This window comes from Periplaneta americana, chromosome 7, assembly GCF_040183065.1.
Source record: "Periplaneta americana isolate PAMFEO1 chromosome 7, P.americana_PAMFEO1_priV1, whole genome shotgun sequence".
NCBI lineage: Eukaryota > Metazoa > Arthropoda > Insecta > Blattodea > Blattidae > Periplaneta > Periplaneta americana.
In genome coordinates, this window is record NC_091123.1 from 27,558,818 (window position 1) to 27,585,121 (window position 26,304).

A 26,304-nucleotide genomic window follows, 5' to 3' on the forward strand; every position below is an offset into this window, starting at 1 on the left:
TTAGAGAAACAAAACACGGATAAATCACTATTAACAGAAATTTAAAATTAGTTTGCAGATGATCTTGTTTTACTAGCAACATCAGAAGATGATTCGCAACGGTCAGTACAAAATTTAAATTTAATAGCACAAAAATATTCAATGGAAATATCCATTAACTATACAAAAATAATGGCCTTTTGTGGTAAATACCCAATACCAAGCAGAATTTGTTTAAATAACACAATTTTGGAAAGAGTTAATGAGTTTAATTATTTAGGGTATAAACTTTCTTTTGTTGAAAATTTGGATTTATCAGAGAAAATTGTAAAATTCAACAAATCAATGGGCATAATTAATAGAGTATTAAAATCTTCATTAGTACAGAAATCAACTCGTACTCGTCTTTATCAAATAATAGCTCGATCAGTCCTATGTTATGGGAGTGAAGCGTGGACTATAAGGACAAAAGATGAAAGCAGACTAACAGCTTGCGAGATGAGATTCATGCGCCGAACAGCTGGCTACACTAAATGGGATCGAAAGAAAAATGAAGATATCTTTCAAGAACTTAATGTGTCATCAATACTGGACTATATCTCCAGATATCAGTTAAACTGGAAGGAACACGTCTCAAGAATGGTTTCATCCAGGATCCCTAAGGCAATAATGAAGTATCGTCTAAATGGGAAACGGTCACTTGGTCGACCTAAGAAAAGATGGCAAGAAAATCGCTTTTTCAGGCCGCAACAGTTCTTTCGGGACTAGTACTTGACAGGATGATGATGATGATGATGATGATGATGATGTGATGATGTTAAATGATTATGAGTAGTAGAAGTTTGTTTCAATGTGTACCTGAAATACTTTCATATAGGCTAGAGCCAGGGTTATTTCATTTTTTTATTAATTGTATTTATTATACTATCCGTACCCGTGCGCTCCGCTGCACCTGTTAGAAATAAATATAAAGTAATTACATAATTAAAATAGGACGTTTGATCCAGGGAACATTCGTGTTTGATAGAAGGATAAATCGTTTAATATGTTACTTAATTTAAATTGTATTTAAATAATTAAAATGCGGTCATTTTGGTCCAGGGAGCAATCATTTGGTGCAATGACAATTCCTTTAACATGTTTCTTAATTGTTATTACATGCAACCATAGTTTAATGAAGATTTACGTATCATTTAGTTTTAATGTGTATACTTTATATTACTTACTATATGTTTCAGAATTTACTGTAATAACATTGTAGAATTATGTCCATCTAGAGAAACTATACTTTCCAATGGTGAAATAATAATTAAACAATTAATTAGCTTCCGATATTACTTCATACAAACACAGAAACATTCTCTGTAGGCTATGTTTAATAGCTTTCGATTGTTGTTGTCCAAGGTCCCTTATAGACGAAGTCATTTGTTTTTATTTCAATACAGCGCCTTAGATGGCGTTGTTATTGTAATTTTAAAACTCATTTATCTCATTAAATATCAGTCCTATTAAAATTTTGTATGAAATAAAACTTATCGGAAATTATTTTTAAAGAAACGTTTGTTATGTAACATTTTTCATGAAAATTAATAGTAAGGGAGATATTTCGATTTATTTAATTCAAACCCCCTTATAACCCCCCATTTAAATAAAGTATTTTGAATGCCATATAGCCTAAAATCTAAGTTACAACGAACTTAATTTATATTTCAATTTTCATATAAATCGGTTCAGCCATTATCGCGTGAAAAGGTAACAAACATCCAGACAGACAGACATACAAACAAAAATTTCAAAAAAGCGATTTTCGGTTTCAGGATGGTTAATTATACATGTTAACACCAATTATTTTTGGAAAATCGAAAATTACCAGAACAATTTTGGCTACAGATTTATTATTAGTATATATTTAATAATTCTTACATCAGCATTGTGAAGCTGTAAGGTGTGGAACAAACCAGAGGATTTGTCATAGATTTCCTGACATTTGCCTTACAGTTGAGGACAACTTGGAAAGGGGGAACCCAACCAGCCCCAGCGACCCTCGAGCCCAATGAGAAATATTTATAAGCGTTAGAATACAGAAGACAAGATTTTATTCCACGTTTACTTTCCAAAACAAACGTGAAGATAATTATCGCGTTAACTGTCTGTCTCATAAGTCACGAGGATAGGAAAGCCTTTCCGTGTCATTCTTTCGAGTTGAGCGACTTGAGGACGCGGTGAAAGTTCAGAGATGGATTGCTAATCTGGCCGCCAAAGAAAACCGCGCGTTTTGAAGGAAATAAGAGATGTACATACATAAATAAACTAGAATGATTGGGCTCTCTCCGGATCATTGTCAGGCTGGTATTTGTTGAACGAGTTAGGACTGAAATGTATTTGTTAAACACTTAAGGACTTCGAGAAAGTTCAGCTGTGGACTACAACAGCGACTAATTGTGCTCGTTCGCTTCTCTGCTTCCGGTCTGTTGAACGGTGACGTTAGGAAGACGCAATGCATGGTTTGTGTTGCTGCGCAATGCGTGTTGCGCAACTTTGTACGTTCGTTTCGTTATCTTTCATCTATTCATTGCGTCTCATTACCTTTCTCATAACTATGAAGCATTCAACTATAATCTTTTCTCTGTAAGAAAAATCCTAATATAAACAATAGCACGTGACTGGCCGCTGTTTGGCGCCATAGATTCTCAGTATGTGTTCCCGCCCACTGTTGTACATTCTGTTTCATGTTAAACATTTCCCGTTACTCATCAAGTAGACCTAACCTCACTACTATGCTTTCATTTGCTTAGGAAATATTTATTTTATAATTACTGTAATTAAATTATTTTTAAGTCTTACGTCTTCACAATGGACAGTTGAGAATGCAGAAGCCATACTACAGTGAAACATATTTTACTTTTCCACATGCATTTTACTGTCAATGAGTATCTTAGTTTAGCACTCCAAATTTAGCTTACAGTAGTTAGTATCTCCTTTTGTGTTTACTGCTCTTCTTTTCTATCTGATTCATGTCTGGGGTAAGACTGCCCAAGAAGATAAGGAAACCAAGAACCTTGTACAAGTAATGGTCTGAAGAAAACTGTGGAGAATTGACTTCATTACTGAATGTGTTGATTGTATATTATTGTAGACATCTTGTATGTCGGAATAACATGTATGTAACCGCATATTTATTATGTATTCACTCTGACGATGCCATGAAATCATTGTATTTCCTAAGGCTAATAAATATCTATCTATCTATCTATCTATCTATCTATCTATCTATCTATCTATCTATCTATCTATCTATCTATCTATCTATCTATCTATCTATCTATCTATCTATCTATCTATCTATCTATCTATCTATCTATCTATCTATCTATCTATCTATCTATCTATCTATCTATCTATCTATCTATCTATCTATCTATCTATCTATCTATCTATCTATCTATCTATCTATCTATCTATCTATCTATCTATCTATCTATCTATCTATCTATCTATCTATCTATCTATCTATCTATCTATCTATCTATCTATCTATCTATCTATCTATCTATCTATCTATCTATCTATCTATCTATCTATCTATCTATCTATCTATCTATCTATCTATCTATATATCTATCTATATATCTATCTATCTATCTATCTATCTATCTATCTATCTATCTATCTATCTATCTATCTATCTATCTATCTATCTATCTATCTATCTATCTATCTATCTATCTATCTATCTATCTATCTATCTATCTATCTATCTATCTATCTATCTATCTATCTATCTATCTATCTATATCTATATCTATATCTATATCTATATCTATATCTATATCTATATCTATATCTATATCTATATCTATATCTATATCTATCTCTATCTATCTATCTCTATCTCTATCTATCTATCTCTATCTCTATCTATCTATCTCTATCTATCTATCTCTATCTATCTATCTCTATCTATCTATCTCTATCTATATCTATATCTATATCTATCTATCTATCTATCTATCTATCTATCTATCTATCTATCTATCTATCTATCTATCTATCTATCTATCTATCTATCTATCTATCTATCTATCTATCTATCTATCTATCTATCTATCTATCTATCTATCTATCTATCTATCTATCTATCTATCTATCTATCTATCTATCTATCTATCTATCTATCTATCTATCTATCTATCTATCTATCTATCTATCTATCTATCTATCTATCTATCTATCTATCTATCTATCTATCTATCTATCTATCTATCTATCTATCTATCTATCTATCTATCGCGTGCTTACGTGAACAACTACGAGTTCAAGTGACGCCAGCTTGTTACAAGAACAGACTACCTCGCTATTACTGTCGGTATTCATCCGCGTTCATAGTACATAACAAAATATAAAAGTAGCTTTTCTTTTAAATAGCGTTTTACATATAAGTGAAGTTATATGTTTTATCGTATTTAACAACTAGAATTCAATTTTTTACTCTCAAATAATACAAGATTATGGTTTCCAAATACGAACTATATTTTCCTGCGTCATGTGAGTGTTTCGACGGGGAGCCAATCACGGGTACGACAGCAACGTGCTTATGTTTACATTAAGATTTTTCTTTCAGCGAAAACGGTATAGTGGTGTGCAATAATGATCTCTTAACGAACAAAAATGAAGTTTTTTAACTAACGAATGCATTGCGAGTGGCATTCACTAAACTCAAACAGGAGCAGTGTTGCCAACACGGTGGTTTATCCACTAAATCTAGTTTTTTTAGTCCTTTGTCAAGTGTTGAAGTGTTATGTCATGTGGATATAAAAGGGAATAATTGAGCCGAGGTCTGGTAGAGTTCCTGGGTAGCTCAGTTGGTAGAACATTGGCGCGCTCAGCCAAAGGTCCCGGGTTCGACTCCCGGCCTCGGAACAATTTTTTCCTTGAACTAATTCATGTCAGCTTTACAGGGAGCTATTCCTGAAAAGTCAGATTTTTATGACCGATGTTGTTGACATGCTAAACGGAGCAAGCAAAGAAGCACAAATTAATAATAATAATAATAATAATAATAATAATAATAATAATAATAATAATGATGATGATGATTATTTATTTTAGCTGGCAGAGTTAAGGCCGCAAGGCCTTCTGTTCCACTCAACCAGTAAAAAGTGTATATACATATCCATGAACTTACAAAGAATTCAACAATTTGATTTAGATGAGAGTTACATGTATACAAGAGTTATTTACGAATTAAACAACAAAATCCTATGAACTATTAATTAAACACTGAAATAAACTGTGTAGCAGAATTAAACTAAAATACATAGAATGTTAATATATTTCAAATAATATTAGATAATAGAAAGAGATTATTATGAGACAATTTTGAAAATACGGCACAATCAGGATGATGTCTAAAGAAAAAAGTAACAGTGTAGTCAGTGATAGTTAAAATCAGTATGATTGGACTGAAATACTAATAAGGTTATCTTTTAAGCTGTTCTTAAAGGTGTTTGTTGTCTTGCAGCCCCTAATACTTTGTGACAAGGAATTCCATTGACGCGAGGTGGATATTGTAAAAGATGAGGAATAACAAGATGTTCTATGAAGAGGTATATTTAGCGTGCCACAGATAAGTGATCTGGTATTTACGTCGTGGTTAGAGTATAGATAAGAGAAACGAGACGAAAGGTAATTTGGTGTTGAGGTGTGCAGAATTCGAAAGAGTAAAGACAAAGAGTGTAAAGTTCTGCGTTCTTTAAGTCGGAGCCACGAGAGACTTACGAAGGACGGTGATATGTGATCATATTGTCGGATGTTGCACACGTATCTGACGCATATATTCTGAGCTCGCTGTAACTTGACTGACAGTTCAGAACTTAGGTCACTTAACAAAACGTCACAATAATCGAAATGCGGCATTACTAGGGTTTGTACTAGGGTAAGTTTTAGTTGCTGGGGCAAGAAGTTTCTCAAGCGACTCAAAGAGTGAATGGAGGAACAGATTTTTTTTATCGTTTCTTTAACTTGAAAATTCCAACTTAGATTATTATTAATGATAACACGCTGATATTTATTGTTTTCGCTCAAGACGTACGTAGTACCCATACAAACAATTTTTAACTTTGGCTATGGGAATGCAAATGTTGCACGATGGTTGATTGGTCACAAATAATCATATGGACCAATTCCTCAGTTGAATGACGTGGATCGTAGTGGATTAAAACCGTTTAAACGTCTTTATCAAAGTTCGAGAGTCTTCCTGAACGTGGAGGATCATTCATATCAAAATGGACAACGACCCTCTTTGAAATGAGGAAACAGTTTTCGGGCCGTATCTCCCCTGATAGCGTTCCTCGTAACTGGTACAAATGCTTCTAGAGGTCTCCGATGCCTTTTTTCTTTCGGTTAAGGGGAGAGGATGGTATTTTTTTTAACTTTTTTCCTATTTGGTGTAAAATATTAATTTTTTGTATGTAGAGAGCTCATAGCTGTGACAACTCAACCAAATAAAAATATTTAAAAAAAAAAATTATTTGGGGGCTGAAATTTGAAAAAAATATATATATACCCAATGCAGCATAGTACTAAAACCGATATATCTAAACCGTTTTTAAAGATAGATTCAAACAGTTTTTGCAATGTATTTGCAAAAGTATGTTCTACAAACTGTCTGTAACAGAATTTTGATATTAGTCCCTACGTTTGTAAAATAAACAATTAAAATTTAATAACACTTTTCTGATTTCCTTTCTTGCAAACAAACGGACGTATTTTTAAAATGAAATCAATTAACAAAATTCTGTTACAGAGAAAAGTTTCCTAATAGTCTAAAGAATGTGTGCTCTAAATGTCATGCATGTATCTTTAATAGTTCAGAAATTATATCCATTTTTGTCTGGCAATGTAGCAAAAAAAAAATGAAGTTACTGGAAACCGATAAAAGCGGGCGTGTGATTTAAAAATCCATAGCGCAGGAAGTTTAAAAATGACGTCTCAACATCCGATAAGGGCACAAATACCCACAAAATGTTAGGCAATGCATTCCAAACATATCAAAAGGTATTTTAAAGAAAAACAATTTTTTAAAATTTAATTTACAGGAAACAACAATAAAAGTGGGCGAGTGATTTAAAAATCCATAACGCAGGAAGTTTAAAAATGGCGACTCAACATCCGATAAGGGCACAAATATCCACTAAATGTTACCCTATGCATTCCATACATATCACAGAATATTTTAAAGAACTTTTCTTTAATTTACTCATTTTTCACCAAAAAATACCATCCTCTTTCCTTAAACTAAAAAGAAACCATAGGAAATGTTTGTTTTTTTTTTCTACTTTGACACTCCATTTCCTTTAGCACATAATTAACACAAACTTTGTCAAAGTTTAAGAATTCAAGTCGTATTCAGTAACACAATACTATCACAGTCTAGTAGATACAGTCATGAAATTTAATACGTAGGGAATATGCATCCATAGATAGTTGCTAACCACTAGGTTCGCTACTATCGCCTCATCGCAGACAATACGAAATAGTATCAGCACAGTCTATTGTTCCTAGTACTCTCATCACCTCAAGCTTCGTGACTGTATATACTAGACCAGAGTCCGTGAATATCCAGAGTACCGTAATCCTTTGCGCGGGAAATGCCGATAAATCAGCCATCGTTATTCCAGCGCGCGTTATTTGACGTATATAGTTGTATAGAGAGTGAATGTAGCTTATGTAGCCTATATCAGAATCAGATATTTTTAATTTTAAGTGCCTAAATTGAGTTTTACTTTCAATGTTCATATTATCCCAAGCGTGTTGAAATGGAATAACAATGGCGACCGATTTCCGAGAGGAATTAAGAAATGCAGAATTCGAATCTGGAAAGTAATGCCTGGAAAAGGCAGAGGTGTAGAATTGTACAGCCAAGTACCTAAAGCCAACGCCTGGATTTTTAATAAGTCTGGACTATCTACATCTGAATGGGTAACCTGCCTCAAAATGAAAGCCAATTCAGCAGCAGTTAGAGGAGTACCTGGTCGCTCTTTGGACGGATCCCGGTGCAGACATGGCTGCCCGGAGACTGAAACCCTTGCCCACGTCCAGGGTCAGTGTAACAGAGGTTTACTCCTCCGAAATGCCAGACACCATCATGTTCGATCCTTAATTGCATCTGCTTTAAGAAAAAAGTCTTGGGTAGTAGAAGAGGAAGTTTTTTGCCTTGCTACTAATGGCTCCTCTAGACGTATTGACATCATAGCGTATTCCCAGACTACCAAGAAAGGATATATAATTGATCCTACCATAAGGATTGAAACGGGGAGTAGCCAGCCGGAGGATGTCAATAAAGAAAAGATCAACATTTATCTGCGAACAATTGATTACTTCAAAGCATAATACCAGCTTGAAGACATTGAGGTGATTGGCCTTCTTATTGGAGCTCGTGGTGTGATTCCCAAGTGCTTTGAAAGCTTCAGGAAGATTTTTGAACTACCACAGACACTTACTGCTGACATCATAACTTCAGTTTTGAAACGCTCTTCCAAATTCTGAGTCATCATATTCACTCTGTTTAATTTTTTTTTCTTTTCTTCACTTTATAATTCATATATGTTTATTTTAATTTTCTTTCTACAAAATTTATGTAAACATTTAATATTGTAAAATTTATGTAGGAGAGTATACTGAGTCCTTCTGGGCTACCTTCAATGGGAAGCAGTTATTATAAAAAAAAACTGCTGTACTAGAATGTGATACCAGCGAATAGGGATTATAAAGAATGGACACTTCCCGTCGGTACCTTTGATGTAACCGGACTGATTTCAATGACCTTCAAGCCAGCTAAAGCGTGAGATTCTGCTTTCTCCCTAGAGTTGGCGCTGACATCACACCAGCTAGCAGTCGACACAGCGGAAATATAACACATATAATTAATACATCTAGGTACATTATGTACTCAAGTAAAATAAATTGGATCCATAAAATAATAAATCCGTCATTAACTGTAATATCTAGACTCTAGAGTTCCTTCATAATGAGAGTTGAGACGTTGACCCCAACAACAATTAAAATATGTAATGATTTGATAGCGCTGAAAATGGAAAAACAAAACTCTTACGAGAAGTAAAACCATATACCTATATTATATTATATATAAATATTAAACGAATTCGATACTTAATTTTATAATGTATTATATTATTTTATAATATAATTTACTATATCTCAAATATAAAATATTATTATTACAACTAGTTTGTCACTGAGAAATAAGGAAAAGCCGTTAACTTGAATTTATTTGAAGCAAAGCGTTACTGGATTATGCAATAAGGTAGGCGATGTTTGGATCCTCTATTCTCAATTATTATCTTAGCGTATGCTCGATTACACTAACCTCTAGCGCTTGAAAGTGGAACTAAACGCTGGCGCACAGAGAAACAAAACACAGGAATTTTCGCTCAGTGTCCATTCTTTATAATCCCTATTCGCTGGTGATACTATGGCATTAAATGACAAATGACAACCTCCAAACAAATGTCTTATAAGTTAAAGCCTTGTTGCCATGGAAAACAAAAACGCTATGAACTTAAGCATCAATCAGCAGCCTGTTGTTACATTCTTAAAGGTCAAAGTTACGTGACCGGAATTATTATAGATGTTTATTTAAGCGTGCTATCCAGGTTTGTTATCAATGGATAGGAGTCCAAGTGCCCTTTCCACACAGGCATGTAGCAGCTCTCTTCCAATTGGCGCAGCCTTACGACTGGAACATGCACCGATTAGCACGGCTCATTAACTTCATTGACGGGTTTGTGTGAACTGCTCCAATACTTCGGCAGCTGAAGGTCGCAGAGCTGGTGGACTCGGTGATATAAGTCGTGCAAAATTATTGGCACTTGGATTGTTTGGAATTAGTGGTGTGTTCAGATCCCTGTATAGAGAATTGCTAAAAAAAAGTAGTGAATAGTTTCAGCTGACGTTTGGATAGTGGTGATGGTTGCCGATGGATCTCACTTAAGAAATCATATCATCAAACTTACTTACTTACTTACTTACAAAAGGCTTTTAAGGGACCCGGAGGTTCATTGCCGTCCTCACATAAGCCCGCCATTGGTCCCTATCCTGAGCAAGATTAATCCATTCTCTATCATACCCCACCTCCCTCAAATCTATTTTAATATTATCTTCCCATCTACGTCTCGGCCTCCCTAAAGGTCTTTTTCCCCCCGGCCTCCCAACTAACACTCTATATGCATTTCTGGATTCGCCCGTACGTGCTACATGTCCTGCCCATCTCAAACGTCTGGATTTAATGTTCCTAATTATGTCAGGCGAAGAATACAATGCGTTCAGTTCTGTGTTGTGTAACTTCTCCATTCTCCTGTAACTTCATCCCTCTTAGCCCCAAATATTTTTCTAAGCACTTATTCTCAAACACCCTTAACCTATGTTCCTCTCTCAAAGTGAGAGTCCAAGATTCACAACCATAAAGAACAACCGGTAATATAACTGTTTTATAAATTCTAACTTTCAGATTTTTGACAGCAGACTAGATGATAAAAGCTTTTCAACCGAATAATAACAGGCATTTCCCATATTTATTCTGTGTTTAATTTCCTCCCGAGTATCATTTATATTTGTTAGGGCCTACTGTTGCTCCAAGATATTTGAACTTCTCCACCTCTTCAAAAGATAAATTTCCAATTTTTATATTTCCATTTCGTACAATATTCTGGTCACGAGACATAATCTTATACTTTGTCTTTTCGGGATTTACTTCCAAACCTATCTCTTTACTTGCTTCCAGTAAAATTCCCGTGTTTTCCCTAATCGTTTGTGGATTTTCTCGTAACATATTCACGTCATCCGCATAGACAAGCAGCTGATGTAACCCGTTCAATTCCAAACCCTGTCTGTTATCCTGGACTTTCCTAATGGCATATTATAGAGCGAAGTTAAAAAGTAAAGGTGATAGTGCATCTCCTTGCTTTAGCCCACATTGAATTGGAAACGCATCTGACAGAAACTGACCTTTACGAACTCAGCTGTACGTTTCACTGAGACAATTTTAATTAATCGAACTAGTTTCTTGGGAATACCAAATTCAATAAGAATATCATATAAAACTCATCAAACTTACAGCTATCAGAATTTTTCAACATCAAAATCATTAATATACGTAATATAGTAGCATAAATGTGGCAATTTAAAATGATTGCATTTTTTGGAAGATCCTGTAAATACAATCTAAAAAAAACATTTTAAAATTATTTAAGACCGCGTGTATCTAACAATAATGATGGGTTATAAATATGTAGGATAAGAAACAACTGGACATCTGGGAATAAGATTTCGTGACCAGTAAAGTCTATAGTTAGAACAGGAACGTAATCCGTGAATAAAGAGAAAAGACTAAGATGTTGTTGCTGTACAGAATCCTGTTTCATACAGTACCTTGTAGTGTGTAGCTCATAATGTATGTATGTTATGTTATGTTATGTTATGTTATGTTATGTTATGTTATGTTATGTTATGTTATGTTATGTTATGTTATGTTATGTTATGTTATGTTATGTTATGTTATGTTATGTATGTATGTATTTATTAATACTACAATTGAGTATACACCCGGTGGCAGTGATATATAATATACAATAATACCATTATAATTCTGCAATAATTACAGCAATAAAAGAAAAATAATAAAATAAACCTAAATTTATTTCTAACAGTAAATAAATAGATGCAATAAACCTAGGACTATAAATAAAAACTATTCTATAATAACGCCTACAATAAGCAAAAGTAAACCTAACTTATTACTTCTATTTCACCCAACTATTACCAATTTAAGTAATGACATAATCACCTTAATTAATTACAAATCAACTTAATTAAATATCTTAATTACATATTACCTTAATTTCTTTACATATCAACTAAATTACATATCAACTTAATTACATATCATCTTAATTAATTACATATCATCTTAATTAATTACATATCAACTTAATTAATTACATATCATCTTAATTAATTACATATCAACTTAATTAATTACATATCAACTTAATTAATTATATATCAACTTAATTAATAATGCGTACAGTATGACATTACACATTTTGATTAAGTATAGCTGTAGATGGATCTAGTACACTTTGTCTGGATGTAGGAGATAATTTTAATTAATTAATTAATTTATTTATTTATTTAAATCCACCACCAACAGAAGCAGGCTTCCAATTACAGGTGGCTTACACAGATACAGACACAAAATACATAATAAGAAAAAAAAAACAACAAAACAAACAACACAAACGAAAGAAAGAAAATACATGACGGTAATAGATACCAGAATATAGTATTGCAGTTAATATAGTGCCAAATGTCAATATAATGATGCAAAATTATTTAAAAACTAGAGTAAAAACATTATAATACACTTCTTCATAATTTAAATATCTAAGGAAATACAATTTTTTTTAATATTGTATGAATGTTTCAACTGTTAAACTGAAATCTAATTGAGAATCACAGTTTAAAGACAGAGAGTTGTAAGTATTACACATAACAAACAATGGAGAGTTCTTGAAGAAAACAGTTCTAGGAATGGGAATAACAAAAGGTTGCCTATGACGTGATTCTGTTTTTTTTTTTACATTTAACTGAAGGAATTTAAGAAAATCACAGTTATTCAATATACCGTTAACAGTCTTATAGAGTAAAATTTGACTATTTATTAATCGTCGAGATGTTAAAGTTTTATAATTAAATTCAGAAAGTAACTGATTATATGAAATTTGCTTGTCATAAGACGACACGTGATGCTTTTTTAAATATAAATAACGTCTCTTGAAGTGTGTATATAGTCTACCTATCAAACAGTATATTGACTTGTATGGAAAATACGATGAGAGATCGAAATATTATGTGCATCACCATCTATTTTTACAATGAATAAAAACTTCGATGTGTATTCATAACCAGCAATTTCATGTATAGAGACTTGACGTTTTGTGAAGTATCCAAACAAACCTATCACGATCTACAGATGCTTAAACGTGAATAAGAATGTCTGCAAGCAATGTATATGTTATTTTGATCGCATGAAGCATGTTGTGCATTTAAGCTCAATGTTTATTTAGAAATGGTTCCTCTACATTCACTATTTGTGAATACTTCAAAAGCATTATAGCTAGAGACAGGCACAATATGAAAATTTTGCCAAAATATGAAATAAATGTTGGCACAATATGGAATGAATATTTCGATGCAAAAATATCTTCGCTCCCAAGCTACTCGTATTTGGGGCAGGTTTACATAATTATTCACAAAATAAGCCTTTAAAGATTAATAAATTCCAACCACGACTACAGTAATATAAACACAGACATGAAAATACTACAAATTCAACCAAATACACTAGAAACTCGATACTCTAGAAAGTCATGTCAACTGATGCCCATTGGCGCAAGCGCGCGCTTTAGAGCGGAAAGGAAAGAAACAGACGAAAGAGGTGGTATATGCCGCTTGGTCGAGCTATATTCAGGGATGGCCAGCACTTATTCAATGGATAAAGGGAAGAGAACTTATTAAAACTGTATCCATGTTAATTTTTAGATTTGTCTGAGAACTATAAGCACATTATAAGAAAGTAAGTTTTAATTTCAGTGCTCATTTTTCACAAATTTGCTTTTTTATTCAAAAGGAATATTTTCTTAACTTTTTTTTTATAGAAAAGTGAAATTTTCAGATAAGTTTACTTAGTAGCCTTACAGGTACTGAAACAATGTTTTCGTAAATGTAATATATAGTAAATACGTATTACTGAAGATAGTGTATTGAAAATTTTGAAGATATTCGCATGGAAAATGTTTGTAAGAAAATTAATTAACAAAGCAACTACTGTTACATCATAAGCGAAAGATATGTGTCCATGTGTTGTAAAAAAGTCAGCTCTATAGCTTCAGCAGATTTCGAGAAAATAATTTAATATTCTGATGATAGGACATTGCTCACCAATATCATCTTAAAAGCATAATGCGATAAGAGTTTTGTTTTATAATATTAGTTACACTTAAAACAGATACAGTGCCTAGGAAACTTTGCTTTGTATTATAATATTGTTTTGATTAGTTTATTGATTACTTTTATAAGGCTAAGGATGCCATCAATATCAATTCCAACTTATCATCTCATACTCAATCTCTTTTTTGGGATCTCACTTTCTTTATGAATGATGTGTTTCATCCACTTAGTACAGTATAGTTGTACTACTATGGAATTTATGTGAATATTCCTTCTTAACTCCTTATTATGTTATTAACGTTTAAAACACAAGTGAAATATTAAGAAATTGGTGTTAGCACCTTTGTTTTACAGACAATAGGTCTATAGATAATATCAAACAGAAAGAAGCCATATAGAAATAACTACATAAAATTTCACGTTCCGTTTGATGAAATTTGTGCACCACTGTTTTTTTAATTCAAAAGGCTGCTTTTATCATCTTACATAATCCTTCCTCCTTCCATACCTAGCGCTTAATGCGCGCACACGATGTAAAGGTCAGAAAAATGCGCTTGCTTTGACATCACTGCTCTAGAACAATGCGAAATTTATAAACAGACAAAAACACACCCACAACACATCCTAAACACTCGATTGAATTTCAGAACACTCACTCTTTTCGATACAATAATGAACACACCCCACCATAACAGGAAACAAAGACGACAGAGCGGGAACTCGCTAGAATTCAGCAGATGATTTAAAAAACATCCGAACTAGTCAATCAGGTACAATAACATCATTATTTAAAATGTTAATACAACAAAGTCGTTATTTATTAATTTAAATAACTTAACAGTTAATCAGCAATTAATAGCTCTGCCTTTTTAATTTGCTATAAAATAAAATACAGTAAATCTGTATAATTAACTCAACTTCCTGTTTCGTCGTCCTTCAACTGTTCTTTCCTTGATGTCACGCACCTGACCGCGGAACTTGCAGGGTCCTTCCTACATTTACTCGTGACATAGTGATGAAGGTAAATACGCAAACATGCAATATCAGACGACGGTCTTGTAAATTACTTCTAAATACCCTAAAGGTATTCATTTGGAAAGTAAAATTAAATTAACCGCATTCACTCTGAAGTCAGAGATTTGTTTAATTCCGAGAAACTTTTTTTTTTTTTTTTTTTTTTTTTTTTTTTTTTTTTCAGTCGACCTGGTTGGCAAGTTGGTATAGCGCTGGCCTTCTATGCCCAAGGTTGCGGGTTCGATCCCGGGCCAGGTCGATGGCATTTAAGTGTGCTTAAATGCGACAGGCTCATGTCAGTAGATTTACTGGCATGTAAAAGAACTCCTGCGGGACAAAATTCCGTCACATCCGGCGACGCTGATATAACCTCTGCAGTTGCGAGCGTCGTTAAATAAAACATAACATTTTCTTTTTTTTTCTTTTTTAAGAATATTGCTCCTAGATTTTTATTTATTTTATGCTCGACCATGCCGAAATGTAGTAATTATACACCTGGTAGTAGCCCTTTAATGCACCTCATTAAAGTACACCTATTCATTATAATTCAGTTGTTTAGCCAATGAAAAATCACCTTTGTACTGATTGTACCATTATAAAACCGCAAGTATCGATTATTCTCGGATATGCAATCGAAAGACAATTAACGAAAAGTCACGGAAGCTGGAAATCCAATACTGTCACAGAAGGTTATGTTCTGTTACTATAATAATTAGCGTTAATTGTAAATAATATTCAAATATGTTCAATTTGTCATCACGTTTTTCAATTCTAAATCAATTTCCAGGTTATATCAAGCCTAATCTTCATGTTATTCTCTAGATTATATCAAGGTCAATGACATTCGTGTTTCGGAAAAAAAATCAATACGTTCGCGTCTGCGCACATCTCACAATTCAGGTCAGTTCACTCCTCACTTACATAACCATAACATGAATACTTCTGAATAATTTCAAGTTAGAAATATGGTCGAGCATAAAAAGTCGTATGAAACTTGCCTATAATAGTAATTAAGACGCTCGTATGAAAATTATGAAACTCGCTTGCGCTCGTTTCATAAACAAACATACTCGCGTCTTAATTACTACCATTATAGGCTCGTTGCATAATGTACTATTATTTGTTTATGAACATAACAGGCAAAACCCAATTACAATGTTCAAGTAAAAAATAATACAAAAGTGTCGATATTACAAAATGAATAAAATAATTAGTTGTGAAGGAAATGTTATATTTTACTATTTTATTTATGAAATAAACAGTGCATGCATTGCTTTATTTGGCCGGTAACCGTCGGTACTCTGTAGATACCGGAAGTTCGTAAAAGTTTGTTGATGGAGACCGGAAGTTTTCCTGCTCTGGTAATGCCATGGTGCACATAATTTTTCATTTTTTTTAAGTTATACACATATTTAGACATTTAATATTAATTTAATTGTTTAAGCAAGAGTTTATTGCAAATTTGTGTAAAAAGTACTTTAACCCTTGTCTTTATACTGTGAAATCAAACATAGTACTCTAGAAACATGATAGCTAGCACAATGGACTAGAAATGCTGAAAATGAAGTTGATTTTTATGTGCTGTTGATATGATGACAATATCCAAATATCCACAGCGAAGAGTGGAAAAGACGGTTGAATTAGCACCAGCTAGAATATTACTCTTGCTAAAACATGTTGCTTATTTGATATTTATTAATTTGAGTGGATGTCTACGAGCATCAGATGCACCACCCTACGTGAAATTCTAGTTTTGTTCTGGTAAATGATCAGCAAATTATTTTCCCAACTTTTGTAAAAAGAAAAATCGAGAGAAGAATCTAACCGCAGGAGCTCTTGTGAAACATTTTGAAATGTTAGGTGGATACCGATTGTTATTATTTTCCAATTAAACTCGGTTGCATATATATATAATTCGATGCATTTTTCTGTGTTTTATTGTATTAGGCCTATTTCTGGAATAGAAGAAGAGCTTTGTTTAATTACTAGTCAAATAAATATAATCCTACATAGAATTTTATGATTACAATTTTAAGCATGAAAACGTATTGAAATAATAGCTTAAGAAAACCCTAAAACATAGTGCACTTAACTTCCCTATATTATAAAATATTTTGTGTCGGTAATTCTGTTCGAATATATAATTTAAAATGTTATCAAATAAAAAATTTTGCGACTAAATTTCCACGTATCCACTTACTCAGATACAATACATCTAGAGAGCAGTCTATTTAAAATTCGACTAAACTTTGTTAAACTAACGTATGGCAATTCTAATAATTGCAACTCACTCAAATCTGGGATCTGAAATGTACAGTATAAACAACCCTATTTAGAGAACAATAGTCTTATAGATTTCATGGAGTTCACGTCGAGATTACGTATGGCACTGCAATTCCCTTCTCGGTTGCTACTGAATCACAGATAAATGTGACTTTCATTTATAATTACAGAAATTATAAATATGTAATCATGAAGAAACCTCTCAAAAAACCACAAAATTCACTTAGAGTCGTTGAAAATTGGACTTAAGTCAACTGCGTGGAAAGCCGAAACTCTAGCCGTTTAACTAATGATGCGTCCAAATCTGTTAGACATATTTACTGTATGCATTTTACATCTTTTGTGTAACCGGCAAGAAGAGGCACGCGAAAACTTAAGAAGAATTTGATTATGTAAAATGTTCTTCCTGTTTAATTTAACATTGCTTCCGTTGGGATCAGTTCCTCGTGAATCTCCACAATTTATTCTCATGTTTGTATCATGACTCAAATCTGTGAATCTTAGCGCTAGACAATTGAAGAAAGATTACTATCTCACGAGAGAATGTCTTTGCTCCCAGCTAATTGGGGAAAGTGTTAACTCTTACAGATGAGTTGCTTAGCGACGACCTCACGTTCGACCTATCGCTTTCGGTACATGTTAATCGCAGCTCGAAGGGATTTACACGCAACCAGTTACGATGTTAGTTTTCTTGTATTTCCTGCCTTATTTTATGCGGGCGCTGAGGTGAAATCTTAATATAAGCAAAGACAGTCTTTCTGATCGCTGCCCTGTCTTGTTATTATCGACACAAACTCGAAAGTGAAGATGCAATATCATTAAACTACGAGTATGACATGAAATGCGAAAAGTAGCGATATTTTCTATTTTAATCTATTTCAGTTCAATGGTGGTATCTTAAACTGTAAATGTAGCGAATCTATTTCGTCTCCTAACAGGAGAGTGAAGATTAAATTTCCTTTTTATAGAAACTGAAAGGCTTTCTTTTCTGGGTTTTGTCCTATGTTGTCACAAGAAGTGGAAGTCTGCGTTGAGCGGGTGCAGAAGTAAACATTATTATACATTTTCCTGGAAGATGGATTGGAAGATGCATATCCACTGCGAGACCTCCACCATTGTTTGATCTGACTCCATTGGATTTCTTCCTCTGGGGTTACGTGAAGGATCAAATGTACATCACATCCTTCACTTGTGTACGAACTTTGAAATTTGCAAAATCCCAGCTATAGAAGAAATTTCATATTAAAAATGTAATAATGATTTGTGCGCATTCGATTTTCGAATAGATATTGCGGGCATCATGTGTGAAATGGAGCAAACTTTATGAAAGTAATGTTGTTTCATATTTTTAAGTCTTATTGTTTTGTCTATCTCTATTATCGATTAAAAAAAAATTACTCTTGAGAAGTTACAGATAATTCTCCGACAGCCTGCATGTTCCTAAAAATTAATTAATAATAATTGAAATACCCATATTAAAAACTATCAGAGAAATTTTTATGTTTCTAGGCTAGAGCACTATCACATTGCTACTTTTAAATTATTCTACTAGCGCCTTGTTCGTTCCGCAACACTTTACTCTTCTTAGTTAAGCTGGTGGCTAGAGAGGTTAGGCGTTTGAAAGAGCTTTGTGAGTTACAGATCGGACTTTTATAGAATATGAATGGACTGGTCTTTATTGAGCATTTTTGTTAAAAATGACAGATTTTAAAATAATTTTCAATGTGAAAAGATTTCAATAATGTATGGATGATGTAGAATTTTCACGAAATAGAAACTAAACTGTTGGAATAATTTTATTTTGTTTATATTAGTCATTGTTTACGAGTGAATTTAATTGATAACGATGCATAATGAAATCTAACAAACTTAATTAATATTTTTCTTGAAACGCGATCTTCATGACAACTACGTACATAAAATTGTTATAGAAGCTATGTAATAAGCAAATGTTACAAAACTGAGTAACCGAGCAAGATAGTTCAGTGGTATTAATAATAATAATAATAGTAATAATAATAATAATAATGAACTTTTATTTCGGATTTAAAGAAACAAATATCAAAAGTCCTTCAATAACTGTCTATTCAAAAATACAAAATATTACATAGGTTACATGAACATATTCTGACTAGCGCTTTCGCTATTATAATAGCATCTTCAGGTCAGACTTTTGTGATGTTAGGCTTTTCATATAAAGACATGGATGGACAAGTAACGTCGAAAAATGTTAAAGTACATGACGTGAAGATATAAAAATACAATGATAAGAAAAGTAAAATGACTTATTAACAGTCTGATATATATATGGCAGTAAAACCTGCATGGGGTCTCAAAAATTAATACATAAAAGTATTTGACATGTGTGAAAGTAATATATCACAATATGTTAAAAAATTAAAGTCTGCAAAATATATATGCAGACTTTAATTTTTTAACATATTGTGATATATTACTTGCACACATGTCAAATATTTTTATGTATTAATTTTTGAGACCTCATGCAGGTTTTACTGCCATATATATATATATATATATATATATATATATATATATATATATATATATATATATATATATATATCTCAGACTGTTAATAAGTCATTTTACTTTTCTTATAATTGTATTTTTATATCTTCACGTCATGTACTTTAACATTTTTCGACGTTACTTGTCCATCCATGTCTTTATATGAAAAGCCTAACATCACAAAAGTCTGACCTGAAGATGCTATTATAATAGCGAAAGCGCTAGTCAGAATATGTTCATGTAACCTATGTAATATTTTGTATTTTTGAATAGACAGTTATTGAAGGACTTTTGATATTTGTTTCTTTAAATTTGTTAACTTGTCGGACCAACATGCCTTTCAAATTTTATTTCGGAGGTAACGGGTTCTATTCCCGGATTCAACCAATTTGACGGGGGTTTAGTAGTATTTTTCGATCATATTAAAAAGCTAAATACTGGATAGGTACCTATTTCCATTACACACCCACTTTCACAAGACATTAATCCCTGCTGATTGTATTTCGTGGATATATCTAGAGATATGTCCAGTAGGTGGCATAATGGTTCGCAGACGTGCCGATAGATGACAGCAACGTAATATACCGTAGGTTTATTAACAAAAATGTATAGACAGTCGAACAGTGACCTGGTAGTTGAAGCGACTTTAAATAATGTAATTTTAAGAAATTGAGGATATTTATAAATGTGACTGAAAATTTATTATATATAATTTTTTTTGCAGATTTTGGCCAGTTTTAAAATTATACCTGTTAATAATATGGTAGGAAATAGTACTTTATGTTTAGCATTTTTGTCATTCTATCGCCTTAAATATGTATTGGTGTATCATATTGAAGTTCTTTATGGAAAACGGTGGAAACCGTAGCGTAAATCAGAGTATTACATTATAATAATACTAGCCGTACCCGTGCGCTCTGCTGCACCTGTTAGAAATAAATATAAAGTAATTACATAATTAAAATAGGACGTTTGATCTAGAGAACATTCGTGTTTGATAGAAGGATAAATCGTTTAATATGTTACTTAATTTAAATTGTATTTAAATAATTAAAACGCGGTCATTTTGGTCCAGAGAGCACTCAGAAGTTACTGTAATAACATTATAGCATTATGTCCATCTAGAAAAACTACACTTTGCAATGGTGAAATAATAATTAATTATACAAATCGGTTAATTTAGCTTTCGATATTACTTCATACAAACACAGAAACATTCTCTGTAGGCTATGTTTCACAGCTTTCGATTGTTGTCGACCAAGGCCCCTTATAGACGTAGTCATTTATTTTCATTTCATTACACCGCCTTAGATGGCATTGTATTTTAATTTTAAAACTCATTTATCTCATTAAATATCAGTCCTATCAAAATTTTGCATGGAATAAAACTTATCGAAAATAATGTTTAAAGAAACTTTTGTTCTGTAAAATATTTCACAAAAATCAATAATAAGCGAGATATTTCGATTTATTTAATTCAGACCCCCTTACAACCCCCTTTAAATAACGTATTTTGAATGTCATATAGCCTAAAATCTAAGTTACAGCGAACTTAATTTATATTCCAATTTTCATATAAATCGGTTCAGCCATTATCGTGTGAAAAGGTAACAGACAGACAGACAGACAAAAATGTCAAAAAAGCGATTTTCGGTTTCAGGGTGGTTAATTATATATGTTAGGACCAATTATTTTTGGAAAATAGAAAATTACCAGAAAAATTTCGGCTACAGATTTATTATTAGTATAGATATTACTTCATACAAACACAGAAACATTCTCTGTAGGCCATCTTTCATAGCTTTCGATTGTTGTTGTCCAAGGCCCCTTATAGACGAAGTCATTTGTTTTTTATTTCACTGTACGTCCTTAGATGGCAATTATTTTAATTTTAAAACTCATTTATCTCATTAAATATCAGTCCTAACAAAATTTTGCAAGGAATAAAACTTATCGGAAATAATGTTTAAAGAAACTTTTGTTCTGTAACATATTTCACAAAAATCAATAATAAGTGAGATATTTCGATTTATTTAGTTCAGGTCCCCTTATAACCCCCCTTTTAAATAACGTATTTTGAATGTCATGTAGCCTAAAATCTAAGTTACAGCGAACTTAATTTATATTCCAATTTTCATATAAATCGGTTCAGCCATTATCGCGTGAAAAGGTAATAAACATCCAGACAGACAGACAGACAGACATACAAACAAAAATTTCAAAAAAGCGATTTTCGGTTTCAGGGTGGTTAATTATATATATATATATATATATATATATATATATATTAGGACCAATTGTTTTTGGAATATCGAGAATTGCCAGAAAAATTTCGGCTACAGATTTATTATTAGTATAGATGTTACACTAGTCTAAAAAATGTTCTCTCTTCCTGATCTGTCAATCACAATAGAGACAACAGTCAAAATATTATGTTTTCGGGGATATTCACAAAAATTAAAATAGTTGAAATAGTCTATAAAAGTTTTTGGAATAACAAACTTTTTCTTATACCGTTTTTCACAGAAATCTTTCTCTTCACAGCACTGTATGAACATGCACAAAAATAGCTTTAACTAATATTATAGTTAAAATGAGGCGTTAATATAGTTTTGAATTTTTAAAATAATAAATTCTTAAAAAATAAAATTACTCAAATATCTTCTTAAACCGTTTTTATATTACGCTACATAGATCTGTATAGAACTGTGACTGTTTGAGCGGTACATACCGGCGGAATCAGAGCTTTCTCCCTGCGCTGGACTTGAAACACGCGGTGTGACCTCTGCGATGTGCTCACGCCGGCAAATCCTCACACACTGTCAAAGGTCCGCGTGGTGCTCGGTGTTGTATAGTAAACGACCCGGATATACTGCACGGTCAATTTACGTAACTAGGAAAGCTGTAATTGAAGGTTGCATTGGTCTGCGAGCCCTCCGCGGCCCGCGGTCCGCGCTGCACTGCTTTCTTCTCGAAGGAAGTATCGCTCCGTGTCAGATCCTCCCATTGCGAAATCCTTGGCCCCACTTCCCTGTAACTTTCCTGAAGTGCGACTATTGGTGCGTTAAGTTGGGAACACTGGGAAGGAGATTCTAATGCTAGTGACACATTAGTCTCTAACAACTTACTTACTTACTTACTTACTTACTTGCTGGCTTTTAAGGAACCCGGAGGTTCATTGCCGCCCTCACATAAGCCCGCCATCGGTCCCTATCCTGAGCAAGATTAATCCATTCTCTATCATCATATACAGTCGCGAAGCTCAATATGTAGTAAAAATGCAAACATGGGTAGTTGCCCACCACTAGGATCGTTACTATCGCCTCATCATCGCAGATCTCTCTCCTAGCAATATATGTTACACTTTCGTTGTCGTGTTCTTTTGGAAAAATTAACACCTTCCTTCCATTATTGAAATATTAAATGCATAAAGTTAATTTCTTACTTTAATGAAGTATATTAAATTCCACCATAAACTCGAAGATACCTGCAAGAAATAGGTTAATATTGTTTTTGTTTGTGCAAAACGAACTGAAATTTACTAAAATCCCTGCACTCATTCAAGATTATAGCGATAATTAACTATGAAACCAATAAATATTAACTTGCATTTCCCTTTACAACAATAATAATGGAAATATGAATTAATGGAGTAACTTAAGTGCACCGGTACTTGTAGTGTAGGCTTACGTAGTTAACAAAGTGGGATGAGGTTAAGCAATAATAATCACACCAGAATTGGAAATAAAACGTGATCAATAAATTTTATTGTAACAGACTTTTTCTACGTCTCTAGTAGAGTAACTAACAAAAACAACAACAAAATTAACAGCTATAATTAAAAATATATCCTTTGAAAAAAAAGTAGGCCTAAGCAATAATAATCCCACCAGAATTGAAAATAAAACGTGATCAATAAATTTCATTAAAACAAATTTAATTTTTCTACGTCTCTAGTAAAATATTATTAGGCCTATTCCAATTATTGTATTTTAGCCCTTAACATTTTCATTACAACCAATAACGAACATTTCATAAGCATCAATGTGAAATACGCAACAAGCTAGCACTCGATGGAAATACGACATAGTCCAAAGTCGACCGTGGACAGTCTATTGTTTCTAGTTGCTAACCGCTTGGAGCGCTTTATCACGAGATTTGCAAAAAATCACCTCAAGCTTCGCGACTTTATATAGTAGACTGTGATCATATCCCACCTCCCTCAAATCCATTTTAATATTATCTTCCCATCTACGTCTCGGCCTGCCTAAAGGTCTTTTTCCCTCCGGCCTCCCAACTAACACTCTATATGAATTTCTGGATTCGCCCATACGTGCTGCATGCCCTGCCCATCTCAAATGTCTGGATTTAATGTTCCTAATTATGTCGGGTGAAGAATACAATGCGTGCAATTCTGTGTTGTGTAACTTTCTCCATTCTCCTGTAACTTCATCCCTCTTAGCCCCAAATATTTTCCTAAGCACCTTATTCTCAAACACTCTTAATCTCTCAAAGTGAGAGTCCAAGTTTCACAACCATACAGAACAACCGGTAATATAACTGTTTTATAAATTCTAACTTTCAGATTTTTCGACAGCAGACTGGATGATAAAAGTTTCTCATCCGAATAATAACAGGCATTTCCCATATTTATTCTGTGTTTAATTTCCTCCCGAGTATTATTTATAGTTGTTACTGTTGCTCCAAGATATTTGAACTTCTCCACCTCTTCAAAAGATAAATTTCCAATTTTTATATTTCCATTTCGTGCAATATTCTCGTTACGAGTCATAATCATATACTTTGTCTTTTCGGGATTTACTTCCAAACCTATCTCTTTACTTGCTTCCAGTAAAATTCCCATGTTTTCCCTAATCGTTTGTGGATTTTCTCCTAACATATTCACGTCATCCGCATAGACAAGCAGCTGATGTAACCCGTTCAATTCCAAACCCTCTCTGTTATCCTGAACTTTCCTAATGGCATACTCTAGAGCTCTAATAGCTATTTAATAAAGATATTTTAGAAAATTTTCATGATTTACTGTGGAGTCTCCCCTTTAATCTAGTCTAGTCTAGTCTAGTCTAATCTAATTACTTGCCTATTAATCTGTTCATTACATCCATTTGTCACTTTGTCTCCTCTTTTATCGATCTCTCCAGTTTCCTGACTGTTTACCTACTTATCTATCTACAAATGCACAGTCTGATGCGTTTGGGTATGGATAATATTAATTTATTATTATAAAGCTATTATGATAATAGGAGAAATTTCTTGCTGCTTATATTATGATTAGGGCTAGGATTTTGATGACCTATAAATCATTAAAAAATGTCCTAAAACAATGCATTTATGACCTCAAAATCATTCAAAAATGCCCTTAAAATGCCCTAAAAATGTCTTACATAATTGGCTTAGTAGGAAAAGAGGTTTTGTACTACTTAATATTTAGATTAGTAATTAAATTAAATTTTACATAATTTTTTCTAAGCAGTACACTTTAATTAATTATTTTACTTGATGTAGTTTCCATGTATGATAGTTCACTTCTGCGTCGGGATGTGGACGTAAGGTCGGCAATCATTTGGTCGGTCTTGGCCCTTCATGTGCTGTAGCGCCATGGATTTACTTTATTTTAGCTTCCAATTAGTCTACCACAAGCCCACGCTTATCCGGAATTAGCAGGTATAGAGGAGTCTATATTGAAGGGGTGGGTGGACTGATCCATTACATGGGGTGTACTACGTTCAAATGGCAATATTTGTGTAGAAAAAGGATTAAAATATTATACAAAATAATGGGTATTAATGGACAAAATACTTACTTACTTACTTACTTACTTACTTACTTACTTACTTACTTACTTACTTACAAATGGCTTTTAAGGAACCCGAAGGTTCATTGCCGCCCTCACATAAGCCCGCCAGCGGTCCCTATCCTGTGCAAGATTAATCCAGTCTCTATCATCATACCCCACCTCCCTCAAATCCATTTTAATATTATCCTCCCATCTACGTCTCGGCCTCCCTAAAGGTCTTTTTCCCCCCGGTCTCCCAACTAACACTCTATATGCATTTCTGGATTCGCCCATACGTGCTACATGCCCTGCCCATCTCAAACGTCTGGATTTAATGTTCCTAATTATGTCAGGTGAAGAATACAATGCGTGCAGTTCTGTGTCGTGTAACTTTCTCCATTCTCCTGTAACTTCATCCCGCTTAGCCCCAAATATTTTCCTTAGCACCTTATTCTCAAACACCCTGAACCTATGTTCCTCTCTCAGAGTGAGAGTCCAAGTTTCAAAACCATACAGAAGAACCGGTAATATAACTGTTTTATAAATTCTAACTTTCAGATTTTTGGACAGCAGACTGGATGATAAGAGCTTCTCAACCGAATAATAACACGCATTTCCCATATTTATTCTGCGTTTAATTTCCTCCCGAGTGTCATTTATATTTGTTACTGTTG

The 26,304-nt window shown here is 33.2% G+C and overlaps 1 protein-coding gene across 1 annotated transcript in view; it reads right to left on the bottom strand.

Moving 5' to 3' along the window:
• Cralbp (Cellular retinaldehyde binding protein) overlaps positions 1-22,700 on the bottom strand; it is a 77,648-nt gene extending 54,948 nt beyond the window's left edge. The window contains exon 1 of the mRNA XM_069830506.1: positions 22,565-22,700. The gene's annotated coding sequence lies outside the window, so the exon portion shown is untranslated. The remainder of the gene's footprint in view (positions 1-22,564) is intronic.
• Between the last annotated feature and the right edge of the window lie 3,604 nt (positions 22,701-26,304).